Source organism: Doryrhamphus excisus, linkage group LG13 (genome assembly GCF_037039965.1).
Source record: "Doryrhamphus excisus strain RoL-2023G ecotype Guam linkage group LG13, RoL_Dexc_Guam_v1.1, whole genome shotgun sequence".
Lineage (NCBI taxonomy): Eukaryota > Metazoa > Chordata > Actinopteri > Syngnathiformes > Syngnathidae > Doryrhamphus > Doryrhamphus excisus.
The window spans coordinates 18,342,142-18,368,525 of record NC_136369.1 but is presented as its reverse complement, the minus strand read 5'-3'; the positions used below and the strand labels follow the sequence as shown (position 1 = coordinate 18,368,525).

General features: G+C 40.2%; 1 protein-coding gene and 1 long non-coding RNA gene across 3 annotated transcripts in view; both read left to right on the top strand.

The window, feature by feature from the left end:
* fto (FTO alpha-ketoglutarate dependent dioxygenase) overlaps nt 1-26,384 on the top strand; it is a 204,415-nt gene that overhangs the window by 132,037 nt on the left and 45,994 nt on the right. The window lies entirely within an intron of this gene.
* On the top strand, nt 3,153-6,388 carry LOC144901617 (uncharacterized). Its single transcript, XR_013629669.1, has 2 exons — nt 3,153-4,682; nt 4,857-6,388. It is a non-coding gene; the product is annotated as an uncharacterized LOC144901617 (long non-coding RNA).

Genomic DNA, 26,384 nt, shown 5'->3' with positions numbered 1-26,384 from the left:
CAGACCTCCTGCATGGGCTTGTTGCCTGATGATCCCTTCGGCGACGACTCAACCCCGTCACCGTTTGATCTTAAAAAATAAAAATTGGCCGCATTAGCGTTGACTAATTTGCACAGCTTTACGTTAGCCAACAGCACATGTTCCTGAGCTTTGCTTTCACTCTACGATTGTTAACGGCGTCGCTTAAAAAAACACCTGACAAGCTTTCGCACTCAACATTACTTTTTCTTTCTTTTAGTTTTATTGGATCCACCAAGTATGTGGTCATTCGGGATAGGTTAGCTTCCAAAATGTTTGATCGAACTCTTCTAGTCCTGCTGCTAACAGAAAGATGAAAATTTCATGAATAAAATTTCTAAATTGAAAACACTAATCCCTCCTGCTCCCTTTTCTTATTCTTTGGCAGACCAGGTGTGTTTTAATATGTTTGTAATCATTGGGGCTGCGGTTAACACGCAGACCTCACAGCTAGGAGACCAGGGTTCAATTCCACCCTCGGCCATCTCTGTGTGGAGTTTGCATGTTCTCCCCGTGCATCCGTGGGTTTTCTCCGGGTACTCCGGTTTCCTCCCACATTCCAAAAACATGCTAGGTTAATTGGCTAACTCCAAATTGTCCATTGGTATGAATGTGAGTGTGAATGGTTGTTTGTCTATATGTGCCCTGTGATTGGCTGGCCACCAGTCCAGGGTGTACCCCGCCTCTTGACCGCAGACAGCTGGGATAGGCTCCAGCACCCTCACAACCCTTGTGAATGAATGAATGATGTTGTGAAAGAGCAACTGTTAAACAACCTCAGGTGAAGTTGACCTCTTCTTCCGTGAAGTTGGAATTCACAGAAAAATTGGGGGTCCTAAAACCCCCAAAATAAACTACAGAAAATCAATACAAAAATTGAGATGTCAAATTGCCCTTATTGTCGAATTTGCTCACTAAATTGGAAACACTAATCCCTCATGCTCCCTTTTCTTATTCTTTGGCAGACCAGGCGTGTTTTAATGTGTTTGTAATCATGGGGGCTGCACGGCTTCTCCAAAATAAGTAACCGAGTTAGTAACTGACTTACCCCACTACAAAAGTAACTAGTTACCAGTAAAAGTAGTTTTCTGGTACGCCATCTCTCGCTATGCTGTATCTACGGATGTGCTCTAAATACCCGCCCACCCAAGTTCTCTGATTGGCTGAAAACACAATTTTACTAAAAACCTGAGCCAATCCTCATTGCTTATGTGGTTATCTCAATTTGTATTTTTGCCGGCTTCAATAACGTGCAGTAACGGGGTGTCGAAAATGGTAACGGCGTTATGCTGACAGTAAAACGAATTAGTTACTGAAAAATAACGTTAATTTGAACGCTGTTTTTCCCATGATACCACAAGGCTCTCGAGTAAGGATGTCAGATTTTATATTTTTTTGCCAAAAAATGATATGCCAATAACTCACAATTTCCGATACCGATATCAGCCGATACCGATTACGGTGGAATGAACGCATATGTGTTGTATATAGAATATTTCCATGATCGGGAAAGAAACCTGATACCAATGTCGACTGATATCATATTTTATTGCTGATATCAAGCCGATAATTATCTGAGATCCGTACCCCCATGATTAGAAAGCTATTAGGATATCTGTTTGCTAGGATGTCTTCCAAAGCGTTGTTTATTGTCCATTGTTTGATGCTACGAGGTTCAAGGGCGGCCTCTGTTGTATGCTCGCCTTTGATTGGACTGGAGCACAATCATGTGGTGAGCAGCGTTGCGTGTTTCCATTATCTTGACACGTTCAGCGGGTGTGAAGTGGGGTTTGGTGTTAGTTTTTTCTTCCCTAATGGAGTGTAATAACTTCAATAAATTACACCAACTGAGCAGACAGTACCGCAGTTTTGGGGTTTTTAGGGCGTTGATTGAAGGCTCAGTTTCCCCCCCTCCCCAGAGAACTGTTGAGGGGAATGTTGGTTTTCAAAGTCTGAAAGTCTCGTGGTCTTTGGGTTTGACAGTGTTTTGTTGTGAAGGGAATAAAGCCTGAGCTTTTCTTCTGGGGATGAAGGTCAAATACAGCAAAAGCTTTGATAGCGATCTACAAACAGGGTGTAAGACTCGGACAGGTGAAGATATATATTTATATGTTGAAGGGAATTTGTGTGAAGGTGTTCCCTTGCCTGCCGCCTTGCCTGAAGGGTTTTATTGTGGAAGTGGAAATGGGAAAAATACACAATCAGACTGTTAACAAAGGGAGAGAACATAAACAGCTAGATTGGCACTCAGTAGAGAGCATACCTCAACCAAGGCCAAACAGTACTAATTTTAGATCAGCGCAGAATTGTACAAGTAATGGTATCGTTTTGTTTGGTTATCGTTTTTTTCTTTCAGATATGCTTTACAAGTTACATTAAGAAACATCACATGTTTATACTTGCAGAATTCAGTAAAAACATTATTTAATCCAACAATTTCTCCATGTGTCAGTACAGTGAAAAGTATTAAAGGGGACCTATTATGCTTTTTCCACTTTTCTGACCTAAAAATGTAGTTAGAATGTTGTATTTTTGTGTTAAACTCAGCTAAAGTTTCAAAAAATGAGTTTTACATATTTGGAAGTGACTTCTGAAAGAAGTTTGGGATGACCCCGGGAGCTGGATGGAATAATTTAAAACAGATAGTTTTAGAAATCAAAGGAAATACATACAGGAAATACTGGAATAGGTACAGATTCTGGAAGATCTTGGGTTATTGCGCTTAGCTGCTCTATAGCAGTTCTCGACTCAATTCATTCATTCATTCATTCATTTTATACCGCTTATCCTCACGAGGGTCGCAGGGGGTGCTGGAGCCTATCCCTACCCCCCTATGGACAATTTGGAGTCGCTAATTAACCTAGCATGTTTTTGGAATGTGGGAGGAAACCGGAGTACCCGGAAAAAACCCATGCATGCACGGGGAGAACATGCAAACTCCACACAGAGATGGCTGAGGGTGGAATTGAACTCAGGTCTCCTAGCTGTGAGGTCTGCGCGCTAACCACTCTTCCACCATGCAGCCCTTTTTTGTTATTATTATTATTATTATTCATTCATTCATTTTCTACCACTTATCCTCACGAGGGTCGCGGGGGTGCTGGAGCCTATCCCAGCTGTCTTCGGGCGTACACCCTGGACTGGTCGCAAGCCAATCACAGGGCACATATAGACAAACAACCATTCACACTCACATTCATACCTATGGACAATTTGGAGTCGCTAATTAACCTAGCATGTTTTTGGAATGTGGGAGGAAACCGGAGTCCCCGGAAAAAAAACCCACGCATGCACGGGGAGAACATGCAAACTCCACACAGAGATGACCGAGGGTGGAATTGAACTCGGGTCTCCTAGCTGTGAGGTCTTCTTGTTAACCACTCGATCACCGTGCAGCCCCCAACTTAATAGAAAGGGCCAAAAATAAACATAATAGGTCCCTTTTAACACAAAACACATTTTTATACTTTTATAAATAATAATTAATTATCATATAATAAACATCAAATAATATTTATGTAACAGGAGAATAGTATGTTACTTTTTTTATCAGAGCAAATATTTTACTGTGAAAATTGAGAAAAAAGACCAAAATTTACACCGAAATCGAATGTGTTCTTTTTATCAGCACATGTCTCACCACTTTGCAAATAAATTTATGGACATTAGTTTGTTGGTTTTTGCTTAAAAGGCGATAAAAATACAACATCCTTGGCAGAGGTATAAAAGAAACAAAAGTAGAAGGATTTTTCCAATGTCTTGGAAAGGTGCCTTTTTCCAATCATGTTTATAGGATGATAGATTGAGGAATTAAGAGCCAGTCGAGAGCGCTGGCTGTGTTCATTACCACTCTGTGATGTTTTGTCAATTGCACGACTCACTTTGTCTTGTATGCTTTGGGGCGATTGCATTTAGTTACACTGCTGGGAGTTGTCCGTAACACTGTTTTACATTGAAAATAGCCAGCAGGGAGAAAAAGTAAGAAGGGAGGGGGGGGGGCGGTTAACAAAGAGTAACCGCTGATTAATTATGCGCATGCCTGATTGTGGCATGTTATCTGCTGCTATTAATGGCCACGGATAATCACGCCGGATCGTAATTGCAGCCTCTGAACTTCACCAGTTTACCGCATCCGACATCCGTCTTCCGACTGGACGATTTAATTTACGTCTGCAATTCATTGTTTAAAGATAGGGATGTTCAAGCACAAATACCCCAAATGCTGCAAAGAGCACGGGATAGAGCAGGGGTCTCAAACATGCGGCCCGCGGGCCAAATGTGGCCCGCAGGACACTAGTTTGAGGCCCCTGCCTTGATATGAAAGTTTATTGTTAGTGCGGCCCGCGCAAGTTTGATATGGATGCTGTATGGTATCATGTACCCAGAAAAAATTACTACGTTTGAGTAATGTTCATGTTAAAGGTTAAATAACTGTTAATAGTTATCCTCCCTATCCGTGTGGAAGTGGTACGTTTTTGGCTATTTAAGTTTAAAGGAAATAACTTGAAGGCTACCGTTTAGGTCACTAGCTCTCTAGTTTGCGAGTTAGCATGTGTCTCAAGACCCTGCAGTTGCGCAATATGTTGTATATTGGACAACATGGCAGGAACAGAACCAATGTTGTAATGCCTGCAAGGAGCTAACTGCTCAGCCAGCCTTTATACGTAGCACTGATGAGTTAAATGTAAGCAACAGTACGTGAAGTGTAACATGCATGACTTTCACAACACACATTTTAAAGTGCACGCAGAGATAAATAAACCTGCCGGATACATGACAGGAACAGAACCAATGTTGTAAAGCCTGCAAGAAGCTAAACGCTCAGCCAGTCTTTATAGCGCTGATGAGTTAAATGTAAACAACAGTATGTGAAGTGTAACATGCATGACATTCACAACACACATTTTGAAGCGCACGCAGCGATAAATAAACCTGCCGGAGACATGGCAGGAACAGAACCAATGTTGTAATGCCTGCAAGGAGCTAACCGCTCAGCCAGTAAACAACAGTACATGAAGTGTAACACGCATGACTTTCACAACACACATTTTAAAGTGCACGCAGAGATAAATAAACCTGCCGGATACATGGCAGGAACAGAACCAATGTTGTAAAGCCTGCAAGGAGCTAACCGCTCAGCCAGTCTTTATAGCGCTGATGAGTTAAATGTAAACAACAGTATGTGAAGTGTAACACGCATGACTTCCACAACACACATTTTAAAGCTCACGCAGAGATAAATAAACCTGCCGGATACATGGCAGGAACAGAACCAATGTTGTAATGCCTGCAAGGAGCTAACCGCTCAGCCAGTAAACAACAGTACATGAAGTGTAACACGCATGACTTTCACAACACACATTTTAAAGTGCACGCAGAGATAAATAAACCTGCCGGATACATGGCAGGAACAGAACCAATGTTGTAATTCCTGCAAGGAGCTAACCGCGCAGCCAGTCTTTATAGTGCTGATGAGTTAAATGTAAACAACAGTACATGAAGTGTAACACGCATGACTTTCACAACACACATTTTAAAGCGCACGCAGAGATAAATAAACCTGCCGGATACATGGCAGGAACAGAACCAATGTTGTAATGCCTGCAAGGAGCTAACCGCTCAGCCAGTAAACAACAGTACATGAAGTGTAACGCGCATGACTTTCACAACACACATTTTTAAGTGCACGCAGAGATAAATAAACCTGCCGGATACATGGCAGGAAGAGAACCAATGTTGTAATGCCTGCAAGGAGCTAACTGCTCAGCCAGTATTTGTAGCACTGATGAGTTAAATGTAAACAATACATGAAGTGTAACACGCATGACTTTCACAACACACATACATTTTTAAAGCGCACGCAGAGATAAATAAACCTGCCGGATGCTAACTTTCTTGCTACTTAAAATGGGTTTTCCTTTAATGAATGGTATAAAGAACCTGCATTAAATCACTTGAGGTGGCACACTATGCAATTCTAAAAAAAACCAAATTGTAATAACCCCCTCACCCCCCCAAAAAAATCTAACCCACAAATCATGATAAATAACAATAACTTTTTGTTCGTTATTTTTCATCCATTACAGCCCTCAGAGGACTTTATAAAGGTTCCCCCTTCTGTGTTAAATGGTGGCAGCCCCTATACATACTGTATGCAAGTCAGAACAGGAAGCCGCGATATTACCGTAAACTGCTTGAGGTTATGAAAAATAATTAAAGATCAGCTTGAAAGGCAAAAAAAAAAAAAAAGCATTTGTAAAAGTTTTCACAGTGAACTTTTAATTCAGCCCTAAATGAGTGTCATTATTCTCACTCTCATGTGGTGGAGGGAATTTATAAGCTGTGGAGTGGTGGGGAAAAAAAAAAAACACACACACACACATTAAAATATGAGCTAATGAGAAAATAGCAACTCATTTTCGACATCATTGAAATGGCTACAAAGCCACCAAAACACACTGTTTGCTGTGAAGTGTGTTTCTGCAAATGTAAATGCCTGTTTTATGTCAGCCCGCGTAATAACTCCCGCCTATTAGAGGCCGACTATAAGGAAGATAAATGGACAGTTTATTCCTCGTTTTATCTCATTTCAGCACATTTCTTTCATTATAAACTCCAGCCTTGTTAGAGAAAAAATATATCAAATAAAATGGAGCCCAAGCTTTTTTTTTTTTTTTTTTTTTTTTTTCTTGGCAGTTCGGAATGAAATGAAGAATGTAATTAGAAGGAAAGGAGGGGGATTTGGGAATAGGGAGCAATCACAGCGGTAGAAAATGACTGAGTCCTGTGTCTAGCCAGACTACATCGGGTGCGTTTGAACTTGTCATGTTTGGTTCGGGTAAAACAAACTCTGGTGCAGTTTGGACCAGACCGCTTGAAGCTGGGAATTGGTCCTCTTGCAAGTGAACCCTGGTTGAGTTCTAATGTGAACGCTACAAGGACAGAGGACACAAAATGAATGCAACAAGTATGCAGAAATATGAAAATGCATTGGAAGTGTTAAAGTAAAATAAGTAGAAATTGAACAAATAATAATTAATAATAATTGCATGCTTACAATCAAAAGATAAATATTGTGAAATACTTCCAGACCGTTGACATATTATTATTATATTATTAGCAAAAAAAAAAAATTATACCGATACGAATCGATACCTCATATGCCAACATCAGGTAATAATATTGATATATTGATAAGCCCTAATCACATAATCCGTCATGAAAGCTGCCCAATCAAGTCCTCACTTCATGCATTGGGTTCTTTATTGCACAGGCTGTGGTCCCAGTAAAACAATTAAAAAATAAAACATAAAAAATAAAGAAAATAAAAAAATAAAGAAAATAAAAAAATAAAGAAAATAAAGAAAAAATTAAAAATAAATTAATGAATTAAATAAAAAAAATAAACAATAAATGAAAAATAAAATAAAAAATAAAGAAAATAAAGGAACAAAATAAATAAAAAATAAATAAATGAATTAAATAAAAAATAAATAAATAAATAAATAAAAAATAAAAAATAAAAAATAAAAAATAAAAAATAAAAAATGAATTTTAAAAATTAGCAAGTGAAGATTGCTTTTTTAGTTATTAGCCCATATTTTCACACAATAAGTAATATATGGTAGAACCAGAGAGCAACAAAGAGTGTGGACTGATTTCTGATTGAGAACAAATTTTGAAATTGAAATATTTCTTACCACCTTATGTGGTATATTTGTAATATGAGGTTCTCCAAAAAAGTAACTAACTGAGTTAACTAGTTACCAGTAAAAGTAGTTTACTGGTAAAAGTAAAGTAGTGTTGTACTTCCATTTGGCAAATGCTGTCTTCTCACTAGAATCCTCATAATTAAATTAATTTAAAAAATTACATTTTAAAAAATTAAATTTAAATTAAAAAAAATAAAAATTAAATTTAAATTTAAAAAAATTAAAAATTAAAAATTAAAAATTAAAAATTAAAAATTAAAAATTAAAAATTAAAAATTAAAAATTAAAAATTAAAAATTAACAATTAACAATTAAAAATTAAAACATTGGTGTGTGTGTGTGTGTGTGTGTGAAGAATGCAGCTTTAGTGTGCACACACAATATCCAACTGTCTCACATTAGCCTCACCATCGGAAACTGCAACATTTAGGCTTCCTCCTGGAAAGCAAAACCTGAGAGCAAAAAATTGAGGGAAAAACCAGGTGTGCAAAATCTTCAAGAAAAAGTGTTGGAAAAAGTCTCGCCTTTTTAAACAAAACAGCTCGGGACGAAAGCACGCTTCGAGAGAGAGCGAGCGAGAGAGACGCATTAACTGTAACCGGCCTTGATCTGCCAGTGTTTAGAGAGCGCTGTCGGCATGGCTAATAAACACTTCATTTGGTTTTAATGGTGCCGGCGCCTCGCTGCAGCCTTCAAAAAGTACCCTTTATTTGGGTCATTTATGGCTCTTCCTCAAGCAGCACCCAAGGGACTGCGGATCCAGTCCACATCCTTGTCTGCCGGAGCACTCCAGGGCCCCTGAGGAAAATTAATAGGGCTATCTGGGAAAAATAAATAAGTGATGTTTTTTTTTTTTTTTTTTTTTTTTTTTTTTTTCTGCCCCCCTGCCAACCAGCCCTGAGAGCTTACTAAAGGAAGCGAGATGGGGCAGAAGAAGAAGAAATGAATATGAATTTTGCACCCGCTTAAGATAAAGCTTCTCTCATCCTACCTTCTTTTTTCTTCCGCTGTATTCCTCTTATGCAGTAATTGTAAACACAGCAATTATGGATTGTGTGAGACTTAATTATAGCGTGTGCCAAGGCCCCCGAAGGGGTGGGGGAGCTCAGGCGGAATGCTGCGGCTGATAAAAAACGCCAGCTCATCAGCATGATGACGATGGCGGCGGTGGCGGTGACGATGGCGCTGGCGGATGGTGAGCCCCAATGAGTGCGGACCGCAGGGAGCCGTTCCCAAGTCCGTCCCCTGAGAACCCGCCCCCCTCCGTCTCCTTTCCAGCTAAAGGACCAATTAGTATTAGGCGGGAATTAATCTTAACGGGACACAGCCACTCGAACAAGTCCTCCCAAGGTGAGGGGGAATTAAAGCGGTTGGCTTATTGGTTTGTGCTGCTGTTGTCTTTTACCACAGTATGAACTTTAGCGTGACAATATGGACCGTACCGCAACACCAACCATACCGCAATCTGAACTTCAAGACACTACTAGTATGGCTGATATGTACAACAATAACATATTTTTCTAAATAAACTTGCAAAACGCTGCACGGTGGTCAAGTGGTTAGCACACAGACCTCGCAGCTAGGAGACCCGAGTTCAATCCCACCCTGTGTGGAGTTTGCATGTTCTCCCCGTACATGCGTGGGTTTTTTTCCATTTACTCCGGTTTCCTCCCACATTCCAAAAACATGCTAGGTTAATTAGCGACTCCAAATTGTCCATAGGTATGAATGTGAGTGTGAATGGTTGTTTGTCTATATGTGCCCTGTGATTGGCTGGCCACCAGTCCAGGGTGTACCCCCTGCCTCTCGCCCGAAGACAGCTGGGATAGGCTTCAGCAACCCCTGCGACCCTCGTAAGGATAAGCAGTAGAAAATGAATGAATGAATAATAATAATAATAATAACAAAAAAGGGCTGCACGGCGGTAGAGTGGTTAGCACGCAGACCTCACAGCTAGGAGACCCGAGTTCAATCCCACCCTCGTTCATCTTTGTGTAGAGTTTGCATGTTCTCTTCGTGCATGTGTGGGTTTTTTTCCGAGTACTTCGGTTTCCTCCCACATTCCAAAAACATGCTAGGTTAATTAGCGACTCCAAATTATCCATAGGTATGAATGTGAGTGTGAATGGTTGTTTGTCTATATGTGCCCTGTGATTGGCTGGCCACCAGTCCAGGGTGTACCCCCTGCCTCTCGCCCGAAGACAGCTGGGATAGGCTTCAGCAACCCCTGCAACCCTCGTAAGGATAAGCAGTAGAAAATGAATGAATGAATAATAATAATAATAATAACAAAAAATGGCTACACGGCGGAAGAGTGGTTAGCACGCAGACCTCACAGCTAGGAGACCCAAGTTCAATCCCACCCTCGTTCATCTTTGTGTAGAGTTTGCATGTTCTCTTCGTGCATGTGTGGGTTTTTTTCCGAGTACTTCGGTTTCCTCCCACATTCCAAAAACATGCTAGGTTAATTAGCGACTCCAAATTATCCATAGGTATGAATGTGAGTGTGAATGGTTGTTTGTCTATATGTGCCCTGTGATTGGCTGGCCACCAGTCCAGGGTGTACCGCCTGCCTCTCGCCCGAAGACAGCTGGGATAGGCTCCAGCAACCCCGCGTCCCTTGTGAGGATAAGCAGTAGAAAATGAATGAATGAATAATAATAATAATAGTAATAACAAAAAGGGCTGCACGGCGGTAGAGTGGTTAGCGTGCAGACCTCACAGCTAGGAGACCCAAGTTCAATCCCACCCTCGGCTATCTCTGCGTGGAGTTTACATGTTTATCCGGGTACTCCGGTTTCCTCCCACATTCCAAAAACATGCTAGGTTAATTAGCGACTCCAAATTGTCCATAGGTATAAATGTGAGTGTGAATGGTTGTTTGTCTATATGTGCCCTGTGATTGGCTGGCCACCAGTCCAGGATGAACCCCCCCTGCCTTTCGCCCAAAGACAGCTGGGATAGCTAAACATTTAGCTATTTATTAGCTTTTTATTATTTTAAAAACATTGATGTTTTTAAAATAATGTGTAATGTAAAAATGTTATATCATATCATATAAATAAAAATCACAAATTTGTTGGGAATGCATTTGAACTACCGGCTGTACTCATGACCACAAGCACTTGGGGCAGGCCTTAATAATACCTACCTCGGTGTCCCACCCCCAGGCTCCTGTCATGGAAGTGACGGATCAGACCTACAGACGGCTCTATCTCCAACAAGCATCTCTGAAATGCTCATCAGAGTACTTACCGAATCGTGATTAATTCCCCTTTTTAAAAAAAAACAAAACACCTGCCGACAGACGAGGTTCTTTTTCATCTGTCTGCCTGGCAGGCAAAGATGGAGGGACGAGTACGAGGAGGTGCGATGCTGTTTAACCGCCGCTAAAACAAACAATATTAAAAAGGAGCGAGGGAGGCAAAAACAAAGAGTGTGAGTGATCCGGTGGAACAAAGGGAGGACAGTGGGGCAAAGACGAAGAAGGATGACAAGAAGAAAGCGGGAGGCGTAAAAAGAAAATGGCAGGCAAACAACAAAGGGATTACTAGAGAGAGAGCGAGAACGAGAGAGGGATGTTGCGAGACGTCGCTTGTGCGGTAAGCGGCGTCGACAAAGACGATCCCGCTTCTGACACCTTCACACTTTAATTGCCCAAATAAGAAATTAGCGCCGGCGTTCTTTGTGTTCTCTCCAGAGGAGATGGCGCTCTGACAAGAAGCAGAATAAAAAACACAAAAAAAAAAAACACAGAGGAGTCAAAGTGGAAGCCTCTATGTGGATGTATGCAAAGAGGCAATTTGTATATGTAGCGCCTATGCATGGCTGCTGTAAAAGGACGACCCCCCCCCTTGTCAAACCACAGAGACTGTCACAAGCTATAACAATAAACTGGCGAGGGGAATAAAACACAAAATAAACAGAAAACACGCGGACTCCTGCACGTTTTGCATAATTTGCATTGATTTGAAATGCTGCTTCAGATATCCGCAGCCGCACTTTGACGCCCCGCTTCGCGTATTAGCCGTCGTATCAGGTTAGCGCTCGATTAGGAGGCAGGTTGCTTCTGTGGTTTTGCGTTCTCCCGACGCTGAAATGGAGCGGCGCTAAATCAATGCTAGCTGTCATCGCCGATATTATAAGAAAAGAGCTAATTAACTTACTGCAACCTTTGGAACAGCCCCGACCAAGAGGGCTTATGGAGTCTAATCGTGTGAGCGGGGTGGCTTCAGCCGGGATGTCCGACCCTTCCGTAGTCTGGCTGAATCGATAGGAAACTGCAGCTGATGGGAGGTGGGTGGGGGGGGGTGTCATGGCAGCCCCGTAACTTCCCCCCGCTGACCCGTTCATAGCCCTGGGCAGGACCTTAATGGAGCCATATTCCCCGAAAATCAATACTCAAACTGGGCATGGATCACAATACGAGTCGCACCCCTGATTGGATCTGACAAGATGGCTGGGACTTGAATGTCTAAAATAAATTCACCCTCCTTTCAGTTATTTTGGAAATAGTTTATATACATTGCTCCAAATAAATGTTCACTTTTTTTTTTTTTTTTTTTGCATGGTTTTGTTGTTTTGCAAGTTTCATTCATTCATTTTCTACATCACAGGGCACATATAGACAAACAACCATTCACACTCACATTCATACCTATGGACAATTTGGAGTCGCTAATTAACCTAGCATGTTTTTGGAATAGCTGTGAGGCCTGCATGCTAAACACCCGTCCGCCGTGCAGCCCTTTTCAATCATACACGAGCAAAAGAGAATTCAACCACCGTACAATAAAACTAAAATAAAGTAAAATTTTAGCCTATCCCAGCTGACTTCGGGAAAAAAGGCGGGGTACACCCTGGACTGGAGAACATGCAAACTCCCCACAGAGATGGCCGAGGGTGGGATTGAACTCTGGTTTTCTAGCTGTGAGATATGCGTGCTAACCACTCTACCACCGTGCAGCCCTTTTTTGTTATTATTATAATTATTATTCATTTATTCATTTTCTACCAATTATCCTCACAAGGGTGGCGGGGGTTGCTGGAGCCTATCCCAGCTGTCTTCGGGCGAGAGGCGGGGTACACCCTGGACTGGTGGCCAGCCAATCACAGGGCACATATAGACAAACAACCATTCACACTCACATTCATACCTATGGACAATTTGGAGTCGCTAATTAACCTAGCATGTTTTTGGAACATGCGAACTCCACACAGAGATGGCCAAGGGTGGGATTGAACTCGGGTTTTCTAGCTGCTAACCACTCCACCACCGTGCAGCCCTTATAGAAATATATGGGAATAATAATATATTTTACTCGAATATGTGAGCATGAATATATACCAGACTTGCTATAACGTTTTTAGTTTGAATTTATTACAAAACTCATGCAAGAAAAGTCATAACTTGGAGAAAAATGAGTAAATATATGAAATAAAATTTGAAGAAGTGATTGTGAAAGTGACCTTTCCACATGAAAAAACATGGATTTGGTTCGCTAATGTAAGAAAAGCAACTTATAGCACGATTGACATTTTTTACAGCACATTTTTGTGAGTAAATTCAAGCAAAATACTATAAGGTATTACTCACACGACCTCTTTCCTGTGACGTTTAGTGTTGAGGAAACCCAAAACCATTCAACAGGCATCTTCCTAAACCAAAACCAGGGTGTTCCCACTTGAGGACATGACATAAAAAAAAAAAAAAAAAAACATATATGTCATAAGAATGCTTCGCACTTGACTTTTTCAACGCAGCAAACCGGTTTGCGCCGCCTCCACATGTGTTTTTACATGCTAAAGAAAAGCCAAAGTGTATGTTATGGCTTTGTGACAAATCCCTGACATGACACGCTAATCAGATAAGCACTCTCGCGCCCCGAGGCTACGGCGAGGCGCGGCGAGGCGCGATCGGACAAAGAACAGGCAAAAAGTAAACAAATAGGCAAAAAAAAAAAAATAATAATAATAATAATGGTGTAAAATGTTACAAGTCATAAGTGCCGTGCTATTCAGACAGTTTATGTGATGCGGTCTTTGTGTCTGAACCCGGTTGCACATTCCTCGGGGTAATTTACAACGCGCCTCCGAGCGTCTTGTTTAATTTCGGGAGCCCGAATGAAAGCGTTTGCGGCGCATTGGCATATTTTTCTTGTTAAGCAATGTTTAAGGTAGGGATAGACACGGAGGTAATTGCAGGTTTGACTGAAAAGTCAGGGGGGGGGGGCGAGTTAGCAGACATCAGCAACTCCCCTTTTTTTTTTCGCCTGGAGAGAATATGGATATTTAAAAAAAAAAATAATTTTTAAAAAAAAACAAAAAACATGATAACGTCACAGATTAAACACCAGCAAAGTCGCTTGACTCTTTAACTGCCGCGGTGCGTTAAAAAGTTAAATTTGGGTGGGAAAAAGTATGAAGGGAAACGTAAACAAGAAAGTAACTGGGACAGAAAATGTCGGAATGAGGACACATCAGCCTGTAATTGCGGCAGCATAACAAACACAAGCCAAAATTAGTCTCTCACAATAAACTGACAGGGGTATAAAAACAAGGTGGCGTACACGATGCCAGATTATAATGAGGCATTGATTGTTTGTTCTCCGTTTCCATTCCAGTTCGCTCTCAAATTGAAGGCAGCCACTTGTAAACAACTGCTCCGTGTCTTTGCTCTTCTCATTAGCTTCTTCTTCTTTTTTTATTTTTTTTTATTTATTTTTTTTAATCACTTGTCACTTCCTGCCCGTGGGAGCGCTTCCTGTTTTTTTTCCACGTGACCGTGTTCTGTTGGTGTTTATCACCTGGTTCCACAAACCATACCATGCCCTCCTTTGGGATGTTTATTTGCGTCCTATTATGCCACCTTTAAGTGCCTTTTTTTTGCGGCAAGACAACAGGAATGTTCCCTCGCTTCGGCTGGCAGAGTGAAAAAAAAAAAAAAAAAAAAAAAAAAAAGGCCCAATTATTTGTGGTGGTCCGGGTGCCTGCTTGGTGGTTCCAGGCTGGTATGTGAGCGCCGTTGGGTTCTTCTGGTGAGCAGCTGGCAGCGACAGTCGGGATCTGGAGCGTCGAGACAGGGTGGGGTCGCTACTTTATTGCTTTTTTTTTTTATAATAATAAGTAACAATGATATCATTTGCCTGCAATTGCACAACTCAAACACTCGTTCAATTACCATAAAACTTTATAAAAGACCTTTTTGCAACAAATCATAACATTTAGTTAAGCATCCGTCTGCAATTATCATTGCAGAAACCCCAAAGTCATCGTACATGACTGCCAATCACTAAAGTCTTTGATATCGCTTCTAGTCATTAGGATCACAGGTAAGCTGGAACCTATCCCAGCAAGACTGGACTGGTTGGCAGCTAGACAACCATTCCCGCTCATATTCACACATGATCCCGGAATGTGGGAAGATGCAAATTCCACATTGTCCCTCTGATGTACTTGTTAATGATCCTATCCATCCTGGTCACTCCCAGTGAGAACCTCAGCATCCTCATCTCTGCTACCTCCAGTTCTGGACTTCCGTTGTTCTGTTGTTCTGTACTTCCAGTTGAGTACTTCTCCCGTCCAATAGCAAGGGGACGGGGTACACCCTGGACTGGTCGCTAGCCAATCACAGGGCACATATAGACAAACAACCATTCACACTCACATTCATACCTATGGACAATTAACCTAGCATGTTTGCGAGGTTTGCGCATTTGGAAGTTATCCCTGAAAGAAATTTCAACTGTCTCGCTCGGTTTATTATTGAACCGGACTTTTTAATATGGGCATGCCCAGATGTAGGCTCGCCCTCCCCCCCACGCTGCTGTTTGTCAAAGATTGTTGACAGTGTTAGCACGGAGCAATGGCTTCCAGGAAATTTTGTTCAGGTTTGAGGCAAAGCTAACTTGTCTAAAGAGGCAAGCATCAGGCAGAAGTGGTTGGAGTTTCAGATTCCTGACCAGCAAGAGAAAAATATGTCAGTTCAGAAATATGTTAAAAGAAAGTGATTGAAAACTTTTTTTTATGTGATATAATAAGTACTTTCACACAGTTTACAGTATGTGTTTGTCACATTGCATGTCTGTTTATCCATTCACATCCATCTACATGATGCAATGTATTATTATCAAAGTGTGGACATCGGGGGACTCGTACGTAGTCCTTGTAAAATGTCATACTGGCCTTCCTTCCCAGTTTACAGAGTATGTGTGGCCAATTAGAGCTGATGCTTATGAGCTAGCTATGTGGATTATAGTCAATTACGCCCCCTCCCCTTCTCTCATGTTGATCATTAAAGCGCTGCGACATTAGTCAGCGATGGCGGCGGTGGCACAGGAAGCCTCGCAGTCTGTTGTGCACGTGTCTCTGTGGGCTGATTGTATTCTAAGCCGCGTTTAGCAGCGCAAGAGCAAACCGCATTTTGTTGCTGCCATCCAATTAAATGAAAAGTAAACGGGTTTTATTTGAATTTTTTTTTTTTTTTTTTCGCCAGCTTGCATTTTAAACCAGAGAGCAGACGTCCGCCAAGGCTTTAACGTTTTGAAAGTTGTTAAACGCTTAATAACGATTTCTTTCTAATTACAAGGAAACATGATTCAAATAGAAGGAAAATTCATTATCAATCATTTTAAATAGGATTTAGAACAAAGGGCGGATTTCGGCAGGCTTTGCTACACGTCTTAAAATTATGCCAGCGGCTCTGCCAACTCGCTACAGTCAGTTAAAGACATCAGTTTGGTTTTCTACAGCCACAAGGCTAAACTAGCATGTCACATTCAAATGTGAATGTAATGTTAGCACTGTAGCTCAAATAGCTATGCTATTGCTAGCACGATTCTTGCGTTTTTGGGGTTTTTTTTTGCACATAAACCGTAGGAGGCAGTGCAATCATTTGCGGCCTCGGCCTTACTAGAAACACTTTTCATTTTTTAATATGGTTCTTTTGCTGAAAAGGCAACAGGAATTGGACTAAATTAGGGGTGTCCAAACTTGTTTCTTTTTCAAAAAATACAAAAATACTAAAAATACTAAAAAAAAATGAAAGGATGCAATTTGAGATTTTGTAAAGAAAACCGGCCTCTCAGCTTTGTGATGTCGGTGAAAATGTGTATTATTAGTTCTTTATTTTTCTCAATATATCTGTCGCTTTTTAAAATGTTTCCAAATATTTCAGAATAAGCAGCACAGGAAGCGGAAGAATGGATGCATGGATTTCAGTGATCTTCTCAATTAATATTTTTGCTTTTGTAATATTATCACTTTATTCCCATAATATTTACAACGTTCAAAAAATGACTACCTTATTTTTTTTGTTTCTTAAAAAATATGTTTTATTTTAATATTTCAACAATTTTCTTCTTGTAACATTCTGACTTTATTCCCACAATATTATAACTTTTAGAATATTCTCCAAAAATTACAAATGTATATACGTTGTGTTTCTCATTTCTTTCATTTCAAGTTCATGCTACTAAATTTTTTTATATTATATTTTTATATATATTTTATATATTTTTACATTATATTATTATATTATATTATTTTTATATCATTTTATATTATATTTTTTAATATTATATTTTTTATTAAAATATTTTCATAAAATTCTGACTTTTTCTTGTTTTTTGTTTTTTTCTCAGAATATTTTGACTACAATAATTTGACAATTTTTGCTGCCTATTTTGGGGTTTACATTTTAGAATGTGACGCAGGCTAATAATAAAAACTATAAATGTCCAGTGACCACGGATCATCTGATAATTATCTGTACCAATAATAATATTAGCTCGATATCAGCATACAAATGCGATATTGGTTGATATCGGTATAAGGTTTTTTTCCAGATCATGAAAAATTATATTTAAAAAAAACACTGTACACAACACATACTGTATGTGTTCATATAGTTTGTGTTTCACATATAAAAACAATCTTTCATTTCAAGTTCATGCTACTAAAATGTTTTTTTTCCGGATATTATAATATTTTCATAAAATTCTGACTTTTTCTTGTTTTTTTGTTTGTTGTTTTTTTTCTCGTAATATTTTGACTCCAATAATTTGACAATTTTTGCTGCCTTTTTTGGGGGTTAAATTTTAGAATGTGACGCAGGCTAATAATAAAAACTATATATGTCCAGGATCATCATGGATCATCTGATAATTATCTGTACCAATAATAATATCAGCCTGATATCAGCATACAAATCGGTATCAGATTTTTTTCCAGATCATGAAAAATTATATTATTTTTTTTTTTTTATACAACACATACTCAACTGATATCGGTATCGGAGATTGAGAGTTGTACAATATCGCCATATCGGTCCAATATTGGACATCCCTAGTAAAAACAGTTCAGTGGGCGTTGCTGTTTTGGGTAGCAAATGTTTGTTATCCACACAAGTCATCAATCTACAGTTTATTGTATCTTAGTCGTGTAATATTTTGAGTATTACAATATAACCATCGGTTGAGTCAGCACTTTTTTGCGAACCTTTAATTTTGCACGGATTTTGCAAAGTAACGCTTGTGTTCTTTTTCTACGCCAGGCGGCATCTACTCGCCGTCGCACCCCCGACTCTTATGCAGCCTGGCGGCGTCTAATGGAGCCGTGTGATGAATAATGAGTCCATACACCGGTAATGTTCTGTGCAGAGTAACGGCTGCATTGCTTTCTGTCCTGTTAACTCAGCCGCCGTTAAGATTGATGGCGGCGGCCGCAACGGCGCACTCACGCAAAAGACACTTCATTGCCCGGGAATGAAAATAAAGCCACTCGGGGTAAAAATGAAGAGCAATGGCGTCATGCGGTGCGGCATGGCGGGAGGGATGTAGGTAGGTAGGAGCTAGCCTGTCATCGCCGTGAGTGAGTGACTGACGGACGTGCCGTGAAATAGGCAGCACCGGAGTAAAACTTAGCCGCTAGCCGCTAATTGACGTGTGGCGGAGTTTGTTATTTTCTGCCTCCGATTAACGCCTCTCGCTCGACTTGAAGATCCTCCGCCAAAGACTCTCCTTTAAATTACACTTGACACTGTGGAGAAACATCTAATAGAAGTGTGTAATGGGCTCTGATGACAAACTACACGCTTGGAAGACCATGTAATCTCCCCCGCAATTAATTAAAAGCGTGATGTGTGTGTGTGTTAGTTTCCCCCCCCCCCGTTAGCCCTTGCAAACAGCCTAACCAGATGCCGCAAAATGACGGAAATAACACGGGCTGTCACCAGTAAAAAATGAAGAGCCACAGCCTAACAAAGGAAGGTACTTAGAGCTGACAGAGGGAAGCAGATGCAGGGTTAGGTGTGCATCGCTGCTCCTCAGCGGGCCCGCCGAGGGTCCTCCCCTCCGATGCAGCATCTGTACCGCCGACCGCCTAATTACCCAGAAAGCCCCCTTTCTTAGTCCCTCGTGTTGTCCAGACTCAAACACCTCCTCCGTATACATGTCACTTTTCATCTAAGTTAAAGTTGAGTCCATGACAGTTTGTACAGGTTCGACCGTGGACATGTTATTATTTGTGGGGGATTCTAACAAAACGTAATAATTTGTAATAATGATTACATTAATCACGTTTACATGAGATTTTCCTTATTCCGAATGGAATCTTTTCCGGATGACATACCAGAAAACAGTGTATACATGGAAAGGAATATTCCAATCTCCTGTCTACATTCATTCATTCATTTTCTACCGCTTTTCCTCACGAGGGTCGCGGGGGGTGCTGGAGCCTATCCCAGCTGTTTTCGGGCAAGAGAGGTACACCCTGGACTGGTCGCCAGCCAATCACAGGGCACATATAGACAAACAACCATTCACACTCACATTCATACCTATGGACAATTTGGAGTCGCTAATTAACCTAGCATGTTTTTTGGAATGTTGGAGGAAACCGGAGTACCCGGAAAAAACCCACGCATGCAAACTCCACACAGAGATGGTCGACGGTGGAATTGAACCCTCGTCTCCTAGCTGTGAGGTCTGCGTGCTAACCACTCGTCAGCCGTGCAGCCCCCATGATTACAAACATATTAAAACACACCTGGTCTGCCAAAGAATAAGAAAAGGTAGCAGGAGGGATTAGTGTTTCCAATTTAGCGAGTAAATTCGACAATAAGGGCAATTTGACATCTCATTCATTCATTCATTCATTTTCTACCGCTTTTCCTCACGAGGGTCGCGGGGGTGCTGGAGCCTATCCTAGCAGTCTTCAGGTGAGAGAGGTACACCCTGGACTGGTCGCCAGCCAATCACAGATCACATATAGACTCCACACAGAGATGGCCGACGGTGGAATTGAACGCTGGTCTCCTAGCTGTGAGGTCTGCGTGCTAACCACTCGTTTTGCCAAAGAATAAGAAAAGGTAGCAGGAGGGATTAGTGTTTCCAATTTAGCAAGCAAATTCGACAATAAGGGCAATTTGACATCTCAATTTTTGTATTGATTTTCTGTAGTTTATTTTGGGGGTTTTGGGACCCCCAATTTTTTCTGTGAATTCCAACTGCACGGAAGAAGAGGTAAACTTCACCTGAGGTTGTTTAACAGTTGCTCTTTCACAACATCATTCATTCATTCATTTTCTACCGCTTTTCCTCACGAGGGTCGCGGGGGTGCTGGAGCCTATCCCAGCTGTCTGCGGTCAAAAGGCGGGGTAGACCCTGGACTGGTCGCTAGCCAATCACAGGGCACATATAGACAAACAACCATTCACACTCACATTCATACCTATGGACAATTTGGAGTCGCTAATTAACCTAGCATGTTTTTGGAATTTTTGGGAGGATATCGGAGTATCCGGAGAAAACCCACGCATGCACGGGGAGAACATGTAAACTCCACACAGAGATGGCAGAGGGTGGAATTGAACCCTGGTCTCCTAGCTGAGAGATCTGCGCGCTAACCACTCGACCACCGTGCAGCCCTCCTGTCTACATGCATCGCTATAATGAAACGGAATAGTCAATGGGGTCAAATGCGCAGTAAAACGTAAACAACATCACGTGATTCATGCAAGATGGCGGACGAGAGTGTGATTATCACGGTTGTTGGGAGAATCGCTACGCTTTTTTTTTTAAAGCAGCAACTTGAACGTTCAGTTCCAAAACGAACCGGATTAGGGAAAGGAATATTCCACCCCTGGGAATCCCATTATATATTCATTCGGATTGGCACTTTTCTTTCGGAATGAGGTGTATGCAAAGGTTCAATTCTTTCTGTTTGAGCAAATAAACCGAATGGAATTGGACTATTTGGGTCCATGTATACGTGGATATTGTTTATTAATCATTAAAAAAAGCTGATTTCTCCTGTTGTATTGATTCAAGAAGACCCATGTTGGACTTTGGTAATTAGTTTTCAACACTTTGTGCTTAAGTGAATAATTTGCTGTGCTTTTTTTTTTTTTTTTCGGGGGGGGCGCTATCCCGTCTGCAGGCATACCATTGATTGAGTAGAATAACGGCATTATACATTGTCTAATGAGTTTTACACTCCGCTGAGTGGCAAATAATCACTCGCTGCTTTCTGACCCAGAACTTCTTCACACCTCCTCTTCTCCCGCTTTCCACCTTTTCTTTTTTTCCCCGCCGAGCAGAGCCGTTGACGCGAGAGGTAACGGAAATCAATTGTGATTTGAAGACGCTTCTCTTTCCAGTCAAATTGATTCCTTTGCATGGTTTTGCTTGAATATTTAGTTTGGCTAAGTGTGCAGAATGAATATAGCGGAAAACCAAGAGAATTATTCTTCTGAAAATGGTCAATTAGAGCGTTAACGTGCGGCATCAGCGGCGTCTGTCTGGAGATGGAAGTCCTACCTGCTGCTCCAAAAAAGATGGACTGAATATGTTCTCAGGGAATATTGCCCCCCCCCCCCTTGCACCCGCCCCCCTTCCAAAAGACCAATCCATCTTGCTTAGTGAGGCAATCTTAGGTGCAGTATATAAACTAATATTTGTGTATAACCTCAGTCAGACAATACAAATGATGGCTTGATTTTTCATCTCCTTATGCATACAGGGAAATATGAAAAATGGAGCTTTAGGAATATTTGCGGGGTCTGCGAGGCGGCTGGCTGGGCCGCCGAGTGCCCTGGGCCACGCTCCTCGCCGAGCGAAAGAGTGATGAGAATATTATACCCGTCAGTTTCCCGTCACGACCTCCACCCAACCCCCCCCCACGCTCCCCAAAAGCGGTGTCTTTCATTCCAGCCGTACTAATTCTAGCGACCGCAAGACGGAAGCGAGTCAGCGATGCATGGGGGGGGAGTGGGCGGTTGAGGTCGCCTGCTCCGGGCTTGTTTGACGTCCCGACATCTTTGACTGGCAAGTCCGTTTGTAAACGCCGTCACCACCGCTTCAGCCGCACTGCTGAACGTCGCTCACTTTCATTTATTCGTTATTTATGTATTCAGGAAGAAAACCGCCATATTCTGTGTGGAACTCGGGGGTGTCCAAAGTCCATCACGTTTTTTTTTTTTTTTTATTGTTCCAATACATATTCTAAAAATAGAATTAATCAAGACCAACATCAGAAGACATTTGAAGCCTGTCAGGAGCCAATCAGAAGCCGGAAGAAAGTCATTTTTGGAAAAGGCACAGTAAGAGGAAAAGGAAAGTCATATTTGGGGGGCTTTTTGAAGTTAGTCCTTTTTCTTGAGACTTAAAAATGACACATTTAAATTGTAAGAAATGTATAGAAAATAAATAAAATCATAAATAATAATAAATAATGCAACAGCAAACAAAAAAATGCAACAGAAAATGTACAGCAGGTTTAATATGAACAGATTTGTTATGTAAACAAACAGACTATGTCGAGAATAAAATAGAAAATGTAAAAAAAATAATAAAATAAAAAAAATACATAATAATAAATGTCAAGCTATAGGAAATACGGAAACCCTTAATAAGTCCTGTTTAGCCAATCAGAAGGCGGAAGAAAGTCATTTTTGGAAAAGGCACAGTAAGAGGAAAAGAAAAGTCATATTTGGGGGGCTTTTTGAAGTTAGTCCTTTTTTTTTGAGACTTGAAAATTACACATTTAAATTGTAAGAAATGTATAGAAAATAAATAAAATAATAAATAACGCAACAGCAAGCAACAGAAAATGTACTGCAGGTATAATATGAACAGATTTGTTATGTAAACAAACAGACTATGTAGTACATCATGTAAATGTATAGTAAATGTAAAAATAATAATAATAATAATAAATAATAATAAATAAATATGTAAAATACGTATGTATGTAAAAATCTAGTCCAGGGTGTACCCCGCCTCTCGCCCGAAGACAGCTGGGATAGGCTCCAGCACCCCCGCGACCCTCATGAGGAAAAAGCAGTAGAAAATGAATGAATGAATGAATGTATGTAAAAATGTATAAAAATATGTATAAAATAAAAATGTAAAAATAATAAAATAAAAATGTAAAAATAATAAAATAAAAATGTAAAAATAATAAAATAAAAAAAATATTATTAATAATAATAATAATAAATTAATTGAAAAATAAATATATCTCCATTTAAAAAACATATAAAAAATACAAAAACTGAACAGAATTATGATTTATTTATTTATTAATTATGAAAAAAAAACTCGGAAAAGAACCACACAGGTCTGATGAAACCAATACCAATACCAATTGGCATGTCAACAAAAGTCCATAATGTCAGTATAGAGGAGCAGTCAAAAGTTTGGCCACATGTTGTGTAATCGCGTCCAAACTTTTGACTGGTATTGTGCATTTTAAAAGAAGCATACCGCATGTCTTTAATTCATGACGCAATACTAACCTGTTGAAGTGAAATATAAGAAATATAAAAAGTCTTTAATGCGCATCCAAGTGTTGTGGATGCGAGGAGCAATACTGTGTGTTAGGTTTACATGCAAAAGGCCAGTGTCTTTAGGAAAAGTGCTGAATCCCACAGAATCCATCCGTCAAGAGCAGTCCCCCCCCCCCTTCCTGCCTCCGCCTTGACAAGGAGCTCGTGACATTTAACCCCTCCACATGCTCCCTTCTCCTTCTCCCTCCATGCAGTTTTTATTTTTAGCTTATTGCATCGCAGCCTCCGTGTTTTCTCTTTGCTCTTGATATTTCTGCATTATCTGCCTTTGCCCTCCGCCTTTCAATAAGTCTTTTTTCTTCCCCTCCACCTCACACTTTTTATTTCATTTTCTCACCTCTGTTATTTTTTTTTGCATCTGAGCCTTTTTACCAAACGTCTCCTCCTATACCTCGTTGGTGATAAATCGGCGGTGTGAGCGGCGGGCGGCGGAGTGGTCGCGGGCATCTGATGAGATAAGTGGTGCTCATCTCTCTGGCCTGTATGGAGATTTATTGAGGCGGCGTAGGCGACATGCTAGCCATCACTCTCAGCCAAATAGACTCCCCTGCCTGCATGTGTTTATTCTTATTGCGCCGCTCGCCCGCCTGCTAGGGGGTGGAGGAGCCCCCAGAGGCCCGCTCCGCCTAGGAGAAAACCTACGCCTGCCCTCCGGATCATCGTCTTCTATTAGATCACCCAAAACAAGCCTTCACACTAGGGCTTGGAGTGACACTGATGGTCCAATTTCTCTCCATCTCTGAGGACCACATAGGCATATGTAACAAGGTTATGGTATATAGAGGCTCCTCACATGCATGTGTCATTGCTCTTTCTTGTTTGGAAGCTACGGGTGGTGCATTTCTAAACATATACCAAGCTCTGCTTAAGTCCTAGGTAACAAAAGTGTATTGTTGGATGGAGTTATTGTCCTTTTTTATAGTTTGCATGTGTTTTTTGTGTGGTTTGTTTGATTATACAGGCTCGTTTATGGAATCGCTAAAGCATTTATTCTAATGCATTTTGTACAGTACTGTATGGCAGAAGTTTAGGTGTTTTTTTTACGAATAATTGAATTTTAGTATGTTAATTATTAAAAATAATGAAAACAGTTTAGGGTAAAAAAATGCCTAGTTTTAATTGAACATTAAGAGGACACTTTTTGTCATGCAACATCAGAAGACGTGTATTTTTTTTGTGAAAAAAAAATGATACTAAAGCATATAAAGGTACAAATTCTGAGTGACAAACACTTTATAGACTAGAAACAAGTGTTAGTGTTGCCAAATTGTTGCAATGTCTTTGCAGTGTTGTTGAATTGTTCGCACAAACTGTGCGACCTTACAATTTTAATTTTAATTTTAATTTTAATTTTAATTTTAATTTTAATTTTAATTTTAATTTTAATTTTAATTTTAATTTTAATTTTAATTTTAATTTTAATTTTAATTTTAATTTTAATTTTAATTTTAATTTTAATTTTAATTTTAATTTTTTCAAATAAAACAAATTCATTCATTCATTCATTTTCTACCGCATTAAAAAAAAAATTGGACAAAAACTGCAACAAAATAACTAAAATAACCTAAGTGAGTGACAACCATTCTATAGACTAGGAACAAGTGTTAGTGTTGCCAAATTGTTGCGATGTCTTTGCAGTGTTGTTGAATTGTCTGCACAAACTGTGCGACCTTACAATTTTAATTTTAATTTTAATTTTAATTTTAATTTTAATTTTAATTTTAATTTTAATTTTAATTTTAATTTTAATTTTAATTTTAATTTTAATTTTAATTTTAATTTTAATTTTAATTTTAATTTTAATTTTTTTAAATAAAACAAAATCATTCATTCATTCATTTTCTACTGCTTAAAAAAAATTGGACAAAAACTGCAACAAAATAACCTAAGTGAGTGACATCCACTTTATAGACTAGAAACAAGTGTTAGTGTTGCCAAATTGTTGCGATGTCTTCGCAGTGTTGTTGAATTGTCCGCACAAACTGTGCGACCCTCCAATTTTAATTTTAATTTTAATTTTAATTTTAATTTTAATTTTAATTTTAATTTTAATTTTAATTTTAATTTTAATTTTAATTTTAATTTTAATTTTAATTTATAAAACAATTTTTTTTTAAATTTTGGACAAAAACTGCAACAAAATAACTAAAATAACCTAATACATTCGGAAATTTTGTTCTCGCTGCTTCACTTAATTTCACTGAAATCTGTTGCGTAGTTTCTGTGGGATGGCCACTTTTGTCCACCATTTTTTTTTTCCACCATTTTCCATCACCATCAACTGATTACAACAATAGCATCATGCTACTGACCGGCTAGCACATTAACTGCTGCCCGGCTCGTGTCACAGACTCCCCTCTCAACAAAAAACATCCACTCCACTCACCTGACAAGTCCTTCACAAATTGCTTCTACCCTCCGTACCCCCCCGTACCCCCCCGTCCCCCCACAAAACCTATCGTCCACGTATGCACACAAACTTAAGCCTTGGGGCTGCGTGGCGGTGGGTGGCGGCGGGTGGCAGCACTCAGGTTGTATTTAATCATAGCAGGCTGGATGAGGAGGCTTTTCTCTTTATGAAAGGTATTAGAAAAGCGCTGTAGCTTTACACTCTGCCCCCTCTTCACGCTCCCCCCCTGCCTGACCTCTGTTACCTTGGAATTTGATAAAGTCGTAGCGGCGGGCCTCCATCTCCCACTGATGGGAGGGGGTCCACACCTTTGGGCTGCCGAGCTCTTGTCATTTATTTTGCCAGACAGACAGCAGCAACGGCGGGTCGGTGGATCGCCGCCAACGTCCGATGTTGC